We start from the raw sequence: 20,087 nt of genomic DNA, 5'->3' as shown, positions 1-20,087 counted from the left end.
AAGGGTGAGCCATAGTGCATTGTGGTTCATTTTTTACTAATTTGATAAAACAGGGAGTTCAGACTCTACAATTTCTGATTGGATGCCCAGGATGCGACATCAGGTCTGATTTCTTGAGGAAGCTTATAGTTCCTGTCTTTGTGTAAAAATATTATAAAAGTTTTTTGTAAAGGTTTTTTTTTATTTTTCTGTAAAGGAGGTTTTTTTTTTCTTTCCTTCTTCCTTTTCTTTTTTTTTTTTTTCCTCACAGAATTGCAAGTTCATAGCTCACAATTCTGACTTATTTTTTCTTGGAATTTTCCAGTTTTTTATATCTTCAAAGAGAGATTATATCACAATTCAAAGACTTTTTATTATAGTCGTGAGAATTTTAAGTGTTAATAACAGCTTTTTTATTCTGAGAATTTTAAGTTTATATCTGGAAATTCGGAATTGTGACTTTTTTTTCTCAGACCTTTGATTTTATATCTTGGGATTGTGAGTTTTAGAGTCAGGAATTAGAATTTGTTACCTTTTTTATTATTATATTGCATGGTGGAAATAAGCTTCCAGAGATTCTAAATCAATGTAACAAATTGTGGCAATTTTATTTATATAGCACATTAATGGTAATTTATGGTAATTCATGTATATGTAGTTCATGTATAATGCTTTATATAAAAATTATTCAAAAGGTGTTTAAGAACAGATGAAATAAAATGAACAATAAAAAAGTAAAAAATACTGTAAAGATTCTAATAAAAAAATAAATAAATTATAATTAAAACAAATAGAAGAGAACCAAGTTAAGCTGTGTTTTAGTCTGAATTTAAATGACATATTTCCGTACCACAGCACTGCCTGAACTAATATGTCCTTAAAAAACTGAATGTTTTGTGAGGTGGTACTGGTGTTGAGTGTTGTGTTTTTGATTTTTTATTTTGGATGTGTGTTGTGAACTGGATTCTGGTGTTTGTTTCACGTGTGTGTGAAGGGGCCTTCTGGAGGTCTGTCTTTAATGACCGCGAGTATGTTCCACTTCAAAGTGTTTTTTCAACAACTACCGATCCAACACCTGGCTCTGGTTCCTGTGGATGCCTGCCCCCTCCAGCTGACTGACAAATATGGCAAAGAAAGACTATCTGCTAGATGTTTTTGGGCAGACCCACGGATTCGCATGGCAACTGGGGACCGAGATGTTCAATGGAAGACTATGATGCGGCATTACAGCTACATACAGACTGGAGTCGATCTGCGTGCTCAATGGAGCGTCGAAGGTAAAGGAAACAACCTTACTTGTTATGTCCTCTGGGCATAATGGCTTGCAGTGTTACAGTTGCCATATATAATTTTCATCACAATATATATAGCACACATGAAAAGATAGACTAAGTAGTGAAACAACCAGATCTTTAAAACAAAACAAAAAATTTTGCACACACAAATAAAAGGAGTGCAGACCAAAAGTATGGCCAAAGACTGTTAAAAATAATTTGTTTGATTTAAAGAGGCAACTCGGTTGCCTTGATTCACACTTCTAATTTAATGTAATAAAAACAAACAAAATCCAAAAAAAGGCAAATAGAATTCTTTAGCTACAAACCAAACAAATAAATAAATATTCAATTCATAGAAAAACAAAACATCCAAATTATAAAATCAACAATACTTTGAAAAATAAAAATAATAATATAATAATACATATGATCTAAAAACTCAACCAAATAATATAAGTATATGTCTATCACAATAATAGACCATGTATGTTTTTATTTTTATTTTTTTTGTTATGTTTATAATTTTAATTATTATGTATTGTATTGAAATATTGAAATGATGAATGAAAATAAGGTATTTAAATGAACACACAAGGGCTGTAAATACACAGAGTAGACTGAAAGCAAGGCAACCATGAAAACAGAAACTAAACCAAAGGAAGATCAAAGACGGAACAAAATACTTAAAAATCATACTAGGAAACATTAAAACATCATTCAGTCTTCAAATATTTTTCAAAGAAGTAAACAATGCTGTGAAAGTCATTAGGCAGTAATAAAATGAGATCAAAGAAATGCATAACGTGTAATTAGAAGAAGTGGCAAGGTCTATTCCAGTCTACTACTACTAGACTTCATGCATAGATCTATTTTGACTAATCCACAACCACCCACCCCACCCCTCCGTTTTGTTGCTATTGGTATACGACGGTCAATTAGTCACAATTTTGGGTAATCAATGCCCACGTTTAAATATGGACGTTCATTCTCCCAAAACTTTATAGTGTGTGGTTAGCAGCATGAAAAATAAAACTTTTATTCAGATTGGGAGTGGGTTATAAAGAGTAAGTAAAAAGTCTTTAAAATCACTGAAGCTGTCAATCACTTCAGTTCAGTGCAAGCTCACCGTCTGAGCTCCTGCAAAAACTCCAGTCACAATCATTAACGCTGACTACACTGCACAGTAAATCTTTCATTTATGTTGTGTTTATCATTTGAGAAAACAAGGGTGTGCAAAATAAACATTTTATTTGTAATGTGCACTATAGATCAGTTTTTGATCCAAATATGCTAAATGACTAAATGACTAAATGTAAATGGCAAGAATCATGAGAGTTGCTGGGGACCATGACAGAAAGTCAGCTGCTGTGGTTAAACCAGGGGAAACATATACATAAAAGCAATACCAAGATACATAGAGGTACAGTAATTAGACAGAGTGTTTTAAAAACTCCACAACCCTTGGCAACAGGTGCAGTCCACCCAAATTTGCTAAATATTTTGACTTTTAAATGAATCTTATGACTCCAATTCCATCTACACAGACATTTTCAATTGTGAACGTGACAAAATGTAATTTACTCCACAGCATGAGCTATTATGGTTGAGAAAAGGAAAACAAAAACACTTGTACCCTGGGAACTTCCTGGGTACTGTATTTTTATTTATATATTTTTTGATGATTTCCATGAAACACAGATCTTCCGTAGACCTACATTAGATAAAAAACCAATAACATGGCAGATATTCCGGTAGGCATTAAGATTAAGGCCAGGATTTAGCTGAGAGTCAATCACAGATCTCCACACTAATGCAGAGGTTTCCGTGTCTTACAGTGGATCCAAATAAAGAGAGAGGTGAAGCCGTGAAATGAAAGACCACTCAATATCTGAAGAGAGCCGAGGAGATCTTCATCTCTTACTTACAAGACAACATGTCTGAAGGATCCACTCATTTAGGGGTAGGTGATGAGTGTGCATGACAGCATATCTGTTTGGGCTTCCACTGAACTTTTTGGTTTGAGTTTTTTACTTTTATAGCCACACTTTTATGTAGATGAGATGAGAAGTGAGCATTCTCTTATCCTTTCCTCAGCCTCACGTTACTGAAGTTTTCTTTTATTTTTATGTAAAACAAAACATCACTTGGAATACTCAAGCTTTTTAAAGCTGGATAGATTCATAGAATCATTGATAAGGTATGTGTGAAATATCTGCTCCGCTCAGGCTTCTTGTGGTTGACAACTAGCCGGTCATTTCTCTATCTTCCAGAAACTTAAAGGCGGTTGAAAGTTTGAGAAGCAAGGAGACTTTTATTGTTAAGGTAGGCATTTGAGACAGACGTGTTGTAGTGTATGGATTCCTTTCAGGAATGGTCTGACTACAGCTGTGTGAGTGCCTGCTGAAATCAGGCCAGCCAACTGGATCCAGCTCTGGGAATACACTCACATATTCTGTTATAACTGCGAGTCTGCTTGGATTGATCCTGTTAAAAGCTGCTGTGCCTGAATCCAAGTACAAACTCATCTGGGGCTTTACAAACCAGACATTTTGAGATATTAAACTACAGCTTAAATAGATATCACAGAGAGGGGTGGACAAAACAAAAAATGCTAAATTTTAAGTCAGCAGAACTAAAGGAGATAAAGGAGTTATAAAATGGTATTCAGATACTTTACAATTTCGAATAATAAATATTTTTTTTTTTTTTTTAATTATTATAGTAAATATGTTAATATAGGTATTACTGTTATTTTCTGTAAAGAGAAATTCTGAAACCATCATCTTGCAGTAACATTACCTTTTGGAACGGGCATTACACTGCAAAAAAAGAGAAAAGGCTTATCTTCCTTAGTGTTTTTGTCTTGTTTCCACTCAAATTATATTTATAAAAAAAAAAAAAAAAAAAAAAAAATTTTAAATTAAGATTTACTTGGTAAGCAAAATGACATAATATATTTAGTCTTGTTTACAGGGAAAAAACAAAACAAAGATGAAATGAGGTGCATTTTGCTTAAAACAGGGTTAAAAATATCTGCCAGTGGGGTAAGTAAAATATTCTTAAAACAAGATAATTTTTATATTTATTCATCTGGCAGACGCTTTTATCCAGGCAAATTTTACTTACCCCACTGGCAGATAATTTTACTTGTTTTAAGCAAAATGTACTTAATTACTTATTTATTTTTTCCTCCCCAAGAAACAAGACTAAATTTTTCTTACCAGGTAAATGCATCTTAATTTAAGAATTTTTAGATATTTCTACTAGAAACAAAACAAAAATACTAAGCGATATGAGCCTTTTTTTTCAGTGTATGTCTCAAGCACATTTATGTTGCCTTAAAAGGTTGTTTGAAGAGGCAGCTCACTAGGTTTAGGATCAGAGCCCAATTCTAGTGTGTTACCTGTTAAACTGTGAAAAATTCTGCTTGGTGGACAGAGTTTACCGAAGTCGAGCTGGGAGAGTCGTGAGAGGTCGACCATCATTCCTCAGGGAGTGCCCTTCATGGTGAAGCTGCTAAAATACTATGTGAGTGAAGACACTGTGTTCCTTCATCTAGAACATGTTCAAGGTGAGTTGATCCAGGCTATTTCTGTAGCACTTTCACATTGTATATTTTTCTAATGCAGTTTCACAGAATTAAAGACAAAAACTGATAATAGCAAGGAAAAATGTCCTACATGGTAAATGAGGAACAAACCTTAAAAGGAACCAACATTCTGCTGGGGAACCCAATCTTATGATATGATATTTTTCTAATGGAGTTTTAGTATTTTTTTTGTAGTTAAAAGATGGGTGTTTTAATTGTGTGATTGTGTATGTTTGTGTATTTGTGTCTTAAACATGAAGGATAATTCTATTGTTTTGTTTTATTATATGATAAGACCCTACATCCTCTATAGACACTTCATCCAGAAGCCATTGGTCCAGTGTTTTCCAATCCCTGTTTCTGGAGGCACTCCAACAGTATTTTTTTTTTAAACTCTTAAACTCAAAAACGCCTGATTCAACTTTTCAGCCCATTAGTAGGAAGTACAAGACCTGAAATGGATGGGTCAGATAAGAGAGATATCCAAAATGTGTACTGCTGTTGTGCCTTCAGAAAAAGGGTTGTGAAACACTGCTTTGGTCCAATGACAGAGCCTTGCAGCACTCCGTTTTTAACCTGTTTGAGATGGACAGCTTCTCATCACAGAGATAGTGATCTGATAAGAAGGATCTAAACCACACTAAAGCCTGTTCACAAATACCAACATGATTCTCAACACAAATCCAAAATAATATTATGCTCTACACCAGAGGTGTTCAATCCTGGTCGATGGAAGGCTACTATCCTGCAGAGTTTAGCTCCAGCCCTAATCAAACAGACCTGAACAAGCTAATCAAGGTCTTCAGGATTACTATAAAGCTACAGGCAGGTGAATTTGTCAAGATTGGAGTAAAACCCTGCTGGATAGTGGACCTCAAAGGCTAGAGTCATTAGGTCTCCAGAAGCAGAATCGGACACCGCTGTTCTGTAATATCCAAATCAGTGCTGAAGTCTAATAATGAAAGAGATGGTCTAGAGTCAAGAGGTAATACTCAGGGAAAATGTTAAGCATTTCTGATGCAGAGTTCATACATGGGAATATTGTTTGTTGCACACACTAAAAAAAGTATATCAGGAATCTTCAAATCTTGTTCTGGAGGTCTACAATCCTGTAGTGTTTAGCTCCAACCCCAGTAAAACTCATCTGCCTTTTCATTTTCTAGTAATGCTGAAGGCCTTGATTAACTGGTTCAGGTGTATGATTATGGTTGGAGCCAACTCTGGAAGACAGTGGACATCAAGGTACAGATTGGAAGAACCCTGATGTTCCCTGAAATTGCCTTTTGCTTTTCTACAGGTGGAAGACTCTTTTCCAGACTTCACACGGTTAGAAGTAAAGCAATCAGGAAAGACAGGAAGCATCCAGAATGCTTCAGCCCCAACCAGCACAAGATCTATCTGAAGAACAGCTACACCCTGCCTGCTCTCTGCCAAGAGATTTACCTCAATGAGAATTATGAAAGAACTAAACCTCTTGAGAATCCAGGCAGCCCAACAAAACATTGTCTTGAGAACTGCATAACCCACTCCTACTATGAAGATTCAGGATGCCAGCAGGGGGGTTCTCTAGGTTTGTATGCAACCAGGACAGATAATGAGCTTCCTTCTATTGGTCTACCCAGTGGTCTCAAGTCTTTACCTCAGGATAATTTTCCTTTTCCCATTCATCCCTGTGTGATTGTGGATACCCGGGATCGTCTTGATGTCACTTTCAACCTTCTAAGAAATGATGTCCACATTGAGCGCATTGACTCTTGCATAGATCTGAACAAAGCTCGGAATGCTTTGGAACCTGCTCAGGGCTGTCTGAGTTTCACAGTACCAGGATCAAACTCAGATATTCTAGGATTGATGTAGAAATCTAGAAGTGATGTAGTCCATAGATGGGGATCGACTCAGAAAATGCTGCAGAGGTTTATTGAAGAACAAGTTGAGTTGCTCAAAAGTTTCTCTGCATTCCTACTACAAGTGTTCCTTCTGAGAGGTATTTAGGGCCAGGAGACACATCCTTTCACCTCAAAAGCTCAAGCCAGAAAAAATGAACATGCTCATATTTTTTTGCACTTTAATCTGGAGGACAAAAACATGGCAGACTTTGTTGTTGATCTTTATAGTTGTTTTCTTTTGCTCTTAAATATATTAAAAACAAATACCAAAAGTTATTTTGTTCAGTTTGCACTTTATTCAGTTTGATATAAATGCTCACTTTATACATTATTATTGTGTGGTTTTATTTATTTGTATTTATTTGTATTTACATGTTTGAGGTACTTTTTTGTAATAATTAAAGTTGTTTCTAAGAGGAAAACACTGAAGTTGATTATTTTTTTTAACCCGTTTTTCCCCATGGAACTGAACACCGTGATAATACCGTATACCGTGATAAAACTCAAAACTAATTAATTAATCGAATATATATATATATATATATATATATATATATATATATATATATATATATATATACAAACACGATTCCGAAAAAAAGTTTGGGACAATGTACAAATTGTGAGTAAAAAAAGGAATGGAATAATTTACAAATCTCATAAACTTATATTTTATTCACAATAGAATATAGATAACATATCAAATGTTGAAAGTGAGACATTTTGAAATGTCATGCCAATTATTGACTCATTTTGGATTTCATGAGAGCTACACATTCCAAATAAGACACATTCCTACACATAGCAATAAGAGGCTGGAAAAGTTAAATGTACATATAAGGAACAGCTGGAGGACCACTTTGCAACTTATTAGGTCAACTGGCAACATGATTGGGTATAAAAAGAGCATCTCAGAGTGACATTGTCTCTCAGAAGTCAAGATGGGCAGAGGATCACCAATTCCCCCAATGCTGCGGCGAAAAATAGTGGAGCAATATCAGGAACGAGTTTCTCAGAGAAAAATTGCAAAGAGTGTGAAGTTATCATCATCTACAGTGCATAATATCATCCAAAGATTCAGAGAATCTGGAAACAATCTCTGTGCGTAAGGGTCAAGGCCGGAAAACCATACTGGATTGCCCGTGATCTTCGGGCCCTTAGACGGCACTGCATCACATACAGGAATGCTACTGTAATGGAAATCACAACATGGGCTCAGGAATACTTCCAGAAAAACATTGTTGGTGAACACAATCCACCGTGCCATTCGCCGTTGCCGGCTAAAAACTCTATAGGTCAAAAAAAGAAGCCATATCTAAACATGATCCAGAAGCGCAGGCATTTCTCTGGGCCAAGGCTCATTTAAAATGGACTGTGGCAAAGGGGAAAACTGTTCTGCGGTCAGAGGAATCAAAATTTGAAGTTCTTTTTGGAAAAACTGGGGGACACCATGTCTCCGGACTAAAGAGAGGACAAGGACAAACCCAAGTTGTTATCAGCGCTCAGTTCAGAAGCCTGCGTCTCTGATGGTATGGGGTTGCATGAGTGCGTGTGGCATGGGCAGCATTACACATCTGGAAAGGCACCATCAATGCTGAAAGGTATATCCAAGTTCTAGACACAACATATGCTCCCATCCAGACGTCGTCTCTTTCAGGGAAGACCTTGCATTTTCCAACATGACAATGCCAGACCACATACTGCATCAATTACAACATCATGGCTGCGTAGAAGAAGGATCCGGTACTGAAATGGCCAGCCTGGAGTCAGATCTTTCACCATAGAAAAACATTTGGCGCATCATAAAGAGGAAGATGTGACAAAGAAGACCTAAGACAGCTGAACAACTAGAAGCCTGACAAGAATGGGACAACATTCCTATTCCTAAACTTGAGCAACTTGTCTCCTCAGCCCCCAGACGTTTTAAACATTTGATGTGTCATCTATGTTGTACTCTGAATAAAATATTGAAAATTGAAACTTCCACATCATTGCATTCTGTTTTTATTCACAATTTGTACAGTGTCCCAACTTTTTTGGAATTGGGTTTGTATATATATATTTGTTTATCTGTTATAGTAAATGAATCGTTCACCCAAAAATCATCATTAATTCACCCATGTAAATAAAAAGACCTGAAAAAGTGTATGTGTCATGATGCAGGTAAAAAAAAGTCAGCTGGACCATTAACAATGTTAGCCTTACCATCAGCTCATTGTTGCTAAACTGTATTGGTTCTTTACCGTTGGATTTAGCTTTAGATCTTTTTGACTGCAAATGAGACTTGGTGATGTTGGTATGTTCCCATCACAGAGCATCATATGACTTTAGAAGACTTGGAATATTGGACTTCATGACTGTTTATTTACTTGAATGAAATGTTTTTGTCCTTTTCTGTTCTTGACAGTGTAAATCACCTTTCAGTTTCATTGTATGGAAAAAGTAGCTTGGACATTCGGTCCAATATCTCTCTTTTGTGTGTGTGTGTGTGTGTGTGTGTGTGTTTCACGAAATAAAGATTTAGTTGCTCAAACATATTGCACACAGGTGTGGCGTGTCTTACATACTTTGGACAGTGAACAGAGGTTCAGCCTGAAATTAACCTGAACGCAATGGAAGAGATGTACTGTGCACCAGGTGAAGTATTTAAAACGGGTTTTCACTATTACTAACACATTCTGTTCTCTTGAGATGTAATAAGAAGTTGTATTTGTTATTGGAGCAGAGATTGGAGGCGTGTCAAAAATCACCGAGTCGTGTGATTGGTGGAGCTTTATTATATGAGCTTCTTACTGGCACGGTAAGCAGTTCTTTTTATCTTAAAACTAAACCATGAATGACTGAAAATGGCCCAGATTGCTGGATGAGAGTCCTTGCTGTGTTTTATGTTTGAATTTGCCAGTGTTTTGTCATATACAGAGGTAGTTATTCAGGCTGTTGAAGTATTATAGAAGTTCCCAAAATTGCACAACTTCAATTAAAAATACACAAAATCTTCTTGACCATCTTGAGAGGAGACTGTGTTTTTATCTGTTTCTCCGCAGCCCCTGTGGCAGTGTCACCCTACAGGCGTTCACCCTCACACTCCGCTCCGTATCCCAGAGTTCCTCAGCACCGCAGCCGCCTCGCTTCTCACTGAGGTACCTGCTCTCTCAATGCAGACTCATAGACCGTATGCTCAGTGTTTGCAAGGCAGGACTGTGCTGCTGGGTTTGCTGGGTTTTGTAAACTTTATAGGAACCACTGAAATTCTTTTTGCAGGGAATGCTTTATTTCTACTTTAAAGGCGTCATATGATGTTGCTAAAAAGAACATTATTTTGTGTATTTGGTGTAATGAAATGTGTTTATGTGGTTTAAGGTTCAAAAAACACATTATTTTCCACATAATGTACATTATTGTTTCTCCTCTATGCCCTGCCTTCTGAAACGCGTCTTAACCAATGATTTCTAGTTGTGTCCTCTTTTGGAAGACCAAACAAAGTAGTTTTGCTTTCACAGTGAATCACACAGTGTCTCCACAACATGGCGCCAGCGGCAACAGAGAGAATCAAAGTTATGCCTTCTTTCTTTGCATGAACATTTGGGTGATGTTATGCAAATCTTCCCACACAGTGACGTAGAGATGTGGGGGTGTGTTAGAACGAGCCGTTTCAGGGGGGTGTGGACAAGTCTTAACTTTGATAAAGAATATCTCTTTGGGTTTGAGACTTTAGTCTTCGCATCTTTACAGATCTCCTTTATGCACCAAGAGCTTGTAACACTCCAAAGAGAAAGGAAAAATTGAAATCACATCATATGACCCCTTTAACACACCTCTATATGTTCTTCAAAAACAAAGAAAGTACACAGAGCATGATTATGAAATAACTTCAAACGCTAATATGTAGCAGTATCTCATTGATGTCCTTTAAGTGTTGAGGCCGATGCCATTTCTGTGTTTACATGATGTCACAATGGTCATTATTTTTAATTATGAGTTTAATGATATGTATAAATATGGTAGCTGTGAACGGACTTGAATGCAGCATAACTCTTTGGGTTGGACCAGGCAAGGTCAGAGGAGCTTCAGTGGACCTCTTCATTAACTATGTGTCATCTGATTCTCAAACCTCTCCATGAAGTACTCTCAGCACTGCACGTTTTGTATGTCTCCCTCTATCTGACACACCCTTCAGGTCTTGCAGTCTCCACTACTGAGCTGATGAGTTGAATCAGGTGTGATAGAAGAGGGAGACATACAAAATGTGTAGAGCAGGGGGTACTCCAGGACAGGTTTGAGAATCACTGTAATAGAGGATAAACAGACTTCTTTCTTGAGTTCAACTAGACAATAAACACTTTAAACAGTTTCTTTAGCTCGACATGAGACCTCAGTCTGTGTGTTGTTACATTTTATGCAGTTTACATTGCGTTAAAATCAGACGAGAACCCCAAATCCAGACTCACATCTGCAGTTTGTCTTACATGAATACTGTATGGAAAAACATAAATATGATACATAAATACATCTTGAAGGGGAGCGTTTGCATATAAATGTAAATAAAAATAAATGTAATAAAATAAAAATCCATTCACTCCCCAAAACAGTCTAAATTATTAAACCATTTAGATTTCCTGCGCAGTATGATGTCATACTGCTCAGGCCCCGCCCACTGCCATTGACAGACTGTCCCATATTAGCATATCTCCACCCTTAGCCAGTTGTACACTGTCTGCAATGTTCTCCTCTGTAGCAACAACAGTGTCTCGTAAGCACTGCAGGTGTTTCGGAGTTGGATGTAAAAGTGAATGTAAGAGTCTTGTCATTTTCACGCAGTGGATTAGTTTTCTTTCTGAGGGTAGCTGCCACAGAATACCCAAAAAACAGAAGAGAGGGGAGGGGTGAGCATTAGCTCATTATCATTTAAAGAGACATGCACCGAAACGGCTCACTGTGACCAGAACTGTTTCTGACCAGGTAAAAGGGTGAAGTTTTACATGACCACTGAGGAATTTTATCCAAAGTTTGATACAGACATATCATGAAGACCCTAAAGAATAATACCAAACTGTGGAAAATGGGCATTCAGTGTCCTCTTTTTCATGATATTACAGTACATGAAATACTAAGAACATGGATGAATGAAGCTTGAAAGCATTGTAAATTATACTTATCAGTTACACCTATGCATAATCTGTACCCTGTATGCCTGTCTCGTTCTAATGCTTTTCATGCTTGTTTTCTGTTCTATTTGTGCATTTCCTAACTAATAATGTCAGAGGTTGAGCCGCTGCTGCTGTTTTCTTCTTCCCGTGTCCCGCAGCTGCTCCAGTTTGATGTGTGTTATCGTCTGGGGTCAGGAGGCGGCGGCGTGAGCGACATCAAGTGTCACCCCTTCTTCAGCTCCGTCCCGTGGCTCACACTCAGCAGTTCCCTGACGCCGTAGTGCCTTCTGAAAGTATTCATCCGCTCCGTTTGTTTCTGCTGTTACACCTCCAGAGATTAAAGATGAGCACAGATTCACATTCAGAGTCTGAATGTCCTCTCTTAAAAAAATTATAAATATAATATTATATAATATATATATATATATATATATATATATATATATATATATATATATATAAAAAAATAATAAAAATAAAATATTATATATAATATGTGAAGGATCACAGCAGTGGAAGTCCCTTTATGCTTCATAGTTATATTTTACCACCATCTGGTGGCAGCAGGAGTAATTTCTCCACATCAGCAGTTTTCTACACAACACTTGCAGTGAAATCAAGGACAATTGACTTCAAATGTCTGAGAAAAATGAATTCCAGTGTCCCATTTTTCACACACTTCCTACAGAAATGGTCCTGCATGAAGCTGCAGAGCTGATGGGTCGACCGGTGTTCTGTCAATTTGTCCTACGCTGTCAGATTTCCCTACCTCTCATTAAAACAGTGGGTAGTACAATTCGACAACGAAAAATGCTGTCAATAAAATTATGGTTTATTAACATCTACACATACCATAACCCTAAACCTACCCTTAGAGTAATGCAAATACAGTAATTATGTGTTATATTCGCGTTTGAAGCAAGAAAGGATACATTTACAGGAAACCATCAATAAATATATTTTTTCTACCTATTAGATTGTGTTTTTTTAAAGTCTATACCTACCCCAACCCTAAACCTACCCTTACAGTGATGCAGATACATTAAATGTTGTTTAGCATGAGAAAAATGATGTAATTGTGTTTTGTGTTTGTGTGATAATGAGTGGTAGGAAATTGTGGGAGGTTGTGTAGGGTGTGATGAAATCTGGGGAACATTGGGGGCATTATAACTTTGCACTCTGTCCTCCAGATGAAATGCAGTATTACTGAACACCAAACATTCAGTCATGTGTTCTGTCCTTTCCATTTCTGATTCATTGTTTCTTATGTGACTGCATTGAATAAAACCACTCATTTCTTACCATTTATTGTGCATTTCTTTCTGAGAAATGCTGCTGAAAGCACATACATGCATATGATCTGTCAGAGCAAATGTATTAACATGCATGTCTGATTAAAAGCACAAAACATTTTTATTTTTATTTTTGTTGACCTTTGAAGATTGCTAATAAATAAACCACATGTTTGTGGAATAGTAAAGCAGGGGAGGTTTATGGTTTCTAATCTAATCTTTCAGGCGTGAGAATAACAAACCAAGTGACCTCAAAGCATCCTAAGCATGTGACCAAACTAGAAGCTCTTGTCACCACATCCGGCCCGAGCACGAAGACGTGGACGAGACTCTTGCACTGTAACTTACTTTCATATTCTCCAGAAGCCTTGCATGCGTGTTTAACACAACCGCGCACACACACACACACACACACACACACACACTCACATACACTCTCTCTCTCTCACACTCACTCACTCACTCACTCACTGACTCTCACAATTACACACACACACTCACTCACTCATACACAGACTCTCTCTCTCTCCCTCTCTCTCACACACAGAGACAAAATTGGATAAAATTAGAGATAAAATTGTAACCATGCAGCCATCAGCTACAGTATCACATCAGACAGTGCACTATAGATCCCCTGAGGAACAGTTCCACTCATTCTCTACTATAGGAGAGGAAGAATTGTATAAACTTTTTAAATAATCTAAACCAACAACATGTATGTTAGACCCTATTCCATCTAAGCTCCTAATAGAGGTGCTTCCAGAAGTCATAGATCCTCTTCTGACTATTATTAATTCATCATTGTTATTTAGGATATGTCCCCAAAACCTTCAAACTGGCTGTTATTAAGCCTCTCATCAAAAAACCACAACTTGACTCCAAAGAACTAGTTAATTATAGACCGATCTCGAATCTCCCTTTTCTGTCCAAGATACTAGAAAAGGTAGTATCCTCACAATTATATTGCTTCTTAGAGAAAAATGGCATCTGTGAGGATTTCCAGTCAGGATTTAGACCGTATCATAGTACTGAGACTGCTCTCCTTAGAGTGACAAATGACCTGCTCTTATCATCTGATCGTGGTTGTATCTCTCTATTAGTGCTATTGGATCTTAGTGCTGCGTTCGACACTATTGACCACACTATTCTTTTGCATAGACTAGAACACTTTGTTGGCAATAATGGAAGTATATTAGCATGGTTTAAATCGTACTTATATGACCGCCATCAATTCGTAGCAGTGAATGAAGAGGTATCATATCGTTCACAAGTGCAGTATGGAGTACCTCAAGGCTCAGTACTAGGGCCGTTACTCTTCACGCTTTACATGTTACCCTTGGGAGATATCATCAGGAAACACGGTGTTAGCTTTCACTGTTATGCTGATGATACTCAGCTCTATATTTCTTCGCAGCCTGGCGAAACATACCAATTTGAAAAACTAACGGAATGCATAGTGGATATAAAAAACTGGATGACAAGTAATTTCTTACTGCTAAATTCTGAAAAAAAAAAAAATAAAAAAAAAAAACAGAGGTGTTAATTATAGGGCCTAAAAGCTCTGCATGTAATGACCTAGAACGCTGTCTAAGACTTGATGGCTGCTCTGTCAATTCTTCATCATCAGTTAGGAACCTAGGTGTGCTTTTTGATAGCAACCTTTCCTTAGAAAGCCACGTTTCTAGCATTTGTAAAACTGCATTTTTCCATCTCAAAAATATATCTAAATTACAGCTTATGCTCTCAATGTCAAATGCAGAAATGTTAATCCATGTGTTTATGACCTCAAGGTTAGATTATTGTAATGCTCTATTGGGTGGTTGTTCTGCACGCTTAGTAAACAAACTCCAGTTAGTCCAAAATGCAGCAGCTAGAGTTCTTACTAGAACCAGGAAGTATGATCATATTAGCCCGGTCCTGTCAACACTGCACTGGCTCCCTATCAAACATCGTATAGATTTTAAAATCTTGCTTATTACTTATAAAGCCCTGAATGGTTTAGCACCTCAGTATTTGAACGAGCTCTACATTATAGTCCTCCACGTCCGCTCTGTTCTCAAAACTCTGGCAATTTGATAATACCTAGAATATCAAAGTCAACTGCGGGCGGTAGATCCTTCTCCTATTTAGCGCCTAAACTCTGGAATAACCTACCTAACATTGTTCGGGAGGCAGACACACTCTTGCAGTTTAAATCTAGATTAAAGACTCATCTCTTTAACCTGGCTTACACATAACATACTAATACACTTCTAATATTCAAATCCCTTAAAGGATATTTAGGCTGCATTTATTAGTTAAACCAGAACCGGGAACACTTCCCATAACACCCGATGTACTTGCTACATCGTTAGAAGAATGGCATCTACGCTAATATTAGTCTGTTTCTCTCTTATTCTGAGGTCACCGTAGCCACCAGATCCAGTCTGTATCCAAGTCAGAGGGTCACTGCAGTCACCCGGATCCAGTACGTATCCAGCCCAGATGGTGGATCAGCACCTAGAAAGGACCTCTACAGTCCTGAAAGACAGCGGAGACCAGGACTAGAGCCCCAGAGACAGATCCCCTGTAAAGACCCTTGTCTCAGACGACCACCAGGACAAGACCACAGGAAACAGATGATTCTTCTGCACAATCTGACTTTGCTACAGCCTGGAATTGAACTGCTGGTTTCGTCTGGTCAGAGGAGAACTGCCCCCCCAACTGAGCCTGGTTTCTCCCAAGGTTTTTTCTCCATTCTGTCACTGATGGAGTTTTGGTTCCTTGCCGCTGTCGCCTCTGGCTTGCTTAGTTGGGGACATTTCATTTACATTATCGTTGACTTGACAGATACTATTTAAACTGAACTGAGCTGCATGATGACATCACTGAATTCAATGATGAACTGCCTTTAACTGTCATTTTGCATTATTGACACTGTTTTCCTAATTAATGTTGTTCAGTTGACACAATCTGTTTTCCATAAAGCGCTATGTAAATAAAGGAGACTTGACTTGACACAGGCTCTGAAGGAGAAATTAACCTAATCTGAGCTGCATTAGTAATGTGTCTTTGTCATGATTTATTTCATTCTTTGTGATGTATTAGCAAACATGTTCTTTCCATACAAACAAAAACACAGAAATAAACTCTAGATTTTTGTATTTATTCAAAATTCTTGGAAATTAGTGTCCAGTCCCTCTATCTGAGCTGAAGATGTTTGTACTCATCTGCAAGGTCCACTTGAGACGTGAAGACTTGAAGTTGTGTCCCCAGCAGGGGTTTTATATTTAACTAAAACAAAACCCAAAACTACAAAGAAACATTTTCCTTTCCTGTAACTGTAAATAAACATTAACTGAAATAATATAACTTATTTTTTTTTAGATAGCTGTCAACGCAATAATTAAAATTTTCCTTTAAAATTACAAAAGTAAAACTATAGATATAAAAATATAAAATAAAAAAAAACCTACAACTTTAGCTAAAAACAAAAACATAAAATATAAAAATAAATTATAATTAAAAATATTGACAAAAAAATATAATAGTACTTCAATGATTTTAAAACAAACTATTATCTTTCTCTTTCTCTCTCTGTATCTAGACAGACAAGTTTTTTTTGTTTTTGTTGATGTTAGTTATTGAAAATTATTGTAGTTTTTTTTATTATTATTATTATTAGGGGTTCAAGCACGAAGTGCTGAAACCCTCTTGTAATTGTTAGGATTTTTAGGGGTTCAAGCACGCAGTGCTGAAACCCTCTTGTAATTGTTAGGATTATTATTATTATTATTAGGGGTTTTGTAATTGTTTGGTTTTTTAGTGTTTTAATTGTTAGGATTATTATTGTAAAAGTTTTATTATTGTTATTATTTTTTTTATTATTTTTATTATTCTTCCGCCCTAAAACTGATTGTGCAGCCCAAACCGTAAGGCCTAGAGACTTGAAACTTGGCCAGATCGTAGAGCTCAATTTGGGGAGAACCTATCAAAGTCTCGCCCCAATCGGCCAAACGGGGGCGCTACAGCGCAAAAAACAAAAATTTTAGACGTTTTTGGCTGTAGCTCGTAAACCGTTTGTCGTAGACTCAAAAACATGGCATCGTTGCATTCCTTGGGTTAGCCCGAACAAAATTGCTCTGCTGCTTTTTTCGCTCTACGGCGCATCGTTTTCTCGCAAAATCAAGTTATATCTGAAACCTACTTTTGCGTACTAGTCCTAGGTTTTTTCACCCGATCAGAACCAAACCACTGCAGAAATATTCTCTGGACACTCAATATCAATAATTATCGACAAAAAGTTGAAATTTTGATTCTTACGCGAAAACAGTACGGCAAAAAGCGTCTATGCTAACGTGAGCCAAATGTTATTTTAGCTATAACTCTTGAACGGAATGAAATATCTTAACCAAACTTGGTACACATGTGTATAAGCTCAATTTTTGGTCAAATTAAAAAAAATTGCGCACATCTGCCACTTGGGGGCGCTATAAGACAGAAAAAACACATAAATGGCTATAACTAGGCAACCGTTGGTCCGATCGACTTGAAAAATTGGTATGCAGTTTCTTTGTCTGAAGGGGCACAAATATCTATGAGGACATTGGCGTATCTCAAAAAACATGGCCGCCATTGGCCAATGAAATTTGAGCTATTATTAGACAAGGTTAACGGAGGTCAATCGGAACGAAACTCGGTGGGCATGTTCGACACATGGACCTTAAGGTCTGTAAGAATTTTGAAAGAAATCGGCAACTAGTTGGCGCTAACGAGTTTTTTGGCTCTGTAATCACGTGGTGTTTCACATATGCATGCAATATGGATATCATTTGATAGATCTCCTCATAATGCACAACTTTGCCTCAAGAACCATTACTGTCAGTCAAATCGTTCATGAATTATTCACAAATATGTTAAAAACATACTTTTGCGAACTAGTCCTAGGTTTTTCGCCCGATCGGAACCAAACCACTGCTGTAATATTCTGTGGACACTCTAGATCAATAATTATCGAAAAAATGATGAATTTTGTTCTTTGGTTAGCTTTAAAGGGGTAATTTAGAAATGGGGATTGGCCAAACATACCCCAAAGCCTATAAAGCCAAAACAAATAGTCAAAACTTTATGAAACTTGGTGAAAACATGTGGCAGATGACTCTGAACAAGCATGCAAAGATTCATGGAGATCGGACCATAGGTGGCGCTATAACAGTACAAAAGGTCTCAAAAACACAAATTTTATATGGTAAATGGCCTCAAATTGGTTTTAAAATGCTCATTTATTCGCACAAACACTAGATCTTCATATCGTATGATAGATATCCTCATTCTGAACAACTTTGCCTCTGGGACCAATGTTGTCAATAAAACTGTTAATTAAATATTATAAAAAATAAATTAAATAAGCTAATTAACAAACTAGTTCAAGGTTTTAAGCTGAAAATCAGTAAAACCACTTCAGTAGAATTCTCTAGCTTATCTAGGTCAATATTTATCAAAAAAAATGTTGAACATTTGCATTTGGACAACTATAAACTGGTCATTTTCTGATATGTTCTTTACGTAGTGTAACCAAGGGCCTACTAATACAAACAGAAAGCCCACAAATTCTCAAGACTGTGTAAAATAATGCATAATTTCATTCTAAACAAGCATGCAAAATTTAAGAGAGATTGGGCAAAAAATATCACTCTAATGGTTAAAAAGGTTAAAAACACAGTGTGTATGTGTGTCTACGTGAATATGCTTATAGAGTATTAATATAAAAGTTTAATCATTTAATTTCAGTGTGTGTATGTGTGTTGTGTGTCTGTGAGCCTATTCTCCATTTTGGATGTGTTTAACTGTCAGCCATACATCAAGGTTGGCCGAGACCACCTCAAAGGCCTTAAAGTGCTTGAACCCCGGTAATTGCTGCTTGCAGCTATATTTAGGGGTTCAAGCACGCAGGGCTGCTTGCATTGTTATATTTTATTATTTATTATTATTATTATTATTATTATTATTCTTATTTATTATTGCCCTAAAACTGATCGTGCAGACCAAACCGTAAGGCCTAGAGGCTTGAAATTTGGCCAGATTGTAGAGCTCAGTTTGGGGAGAACCTATCAAAGTCTCGACCCAATCGGCCTAACGGGGGCGCTACAGCGCAAAAAACAAGAATTTCGGACATTTTTGGCCCGCAGTCGTAAACCGTTTGTCGTAGACTCAAAAACATGGCATCGTTGCAATCCTTGGGTTTGCCCGAACAAAAGTGCACACCGCCTTTTTTTGCTCTACGGCGCATCGTTTTCTCGCAAAATCGAGTTATATCTGAAACCTACTTTTGCGAACTAGTCCTAGGTTTTTCACCCGATCAGAACCAAACCACTGCAGAAATATTCTCTGGACACTCAATATCAATAATTATCGAAAAAAAAGTTGAAATTTTGATTCTTACGCGAAACAGTATGCCAAAAAGCGTCTATGCTAACGTGAGCCAAATGTTATTTTAGCTATAACTCTTGAATGGAATGAAATATCTTAACCAAACTTGGTACACATGTGTATAAGCTCAATTTTTGGTCAAATAAAAAAAATTGCGCACCTCTGCCACTTGGGGGCGCTATAAGACAGAAAAAACACATAAATGGCTATAACTAGGCAACCGTTGGTCCGATCGACTTGAAAATTGGTATGCAGTTTCTTTGTCTGAAGGGGCACAAATGTCTATGAGGACATTGGCGTATCTCAAAAAAAACATGGCCACCATTGGCCAATGAAGTTTGAGCTATTATTAGACAAGGTTAACGGAGGTCAATCAGAACGAAACTTGGTAGGCATGTTCGACTCATGGCCCTAAAGGTCTGTAAGAATTTTGAAAGAAATCGGCCACTAGTTGGCGCTAACGAAATTTTGGCTCTGTAATCACGTGGTGTTTCACATATGCATGCAAT

General features: G+C 37.1%; 1 pseudogene; it reads left to right on the top strand.

Annotated features, from left to right (window-relative positions):
- The first annotated feature begins 1,009 nt into the window (after positions 1-1,009).
- On the top strand, positions 1,010-12,274 carry LOC109077992 (annotated as a pseudogene).
- Positions 12,275-20,087: the final 7,813 nt, after the last annotated feature.

This window comes from Cyprinus carpio, unplaced genomic scaffold (assembly GCF_018340385.1).
Source record: "Cyprinus carpio isolate SPL01 unplaced genomic scaffold, ASM1834038v1 S000006476, whole genome shotgun sequence".
NCBI classification, from domain to species: domain Eukaryota; kingdom Metazoa; phylum Chordata; class Actinopteri; order Cypriniformes; family Cyprinidae; genus Cyprinus; species Cyprinus carpio.
Note: the sequence above shows the minus strand (reverse complement) of the source record. Positions and strands in the feature narration are given on the sequence as shown.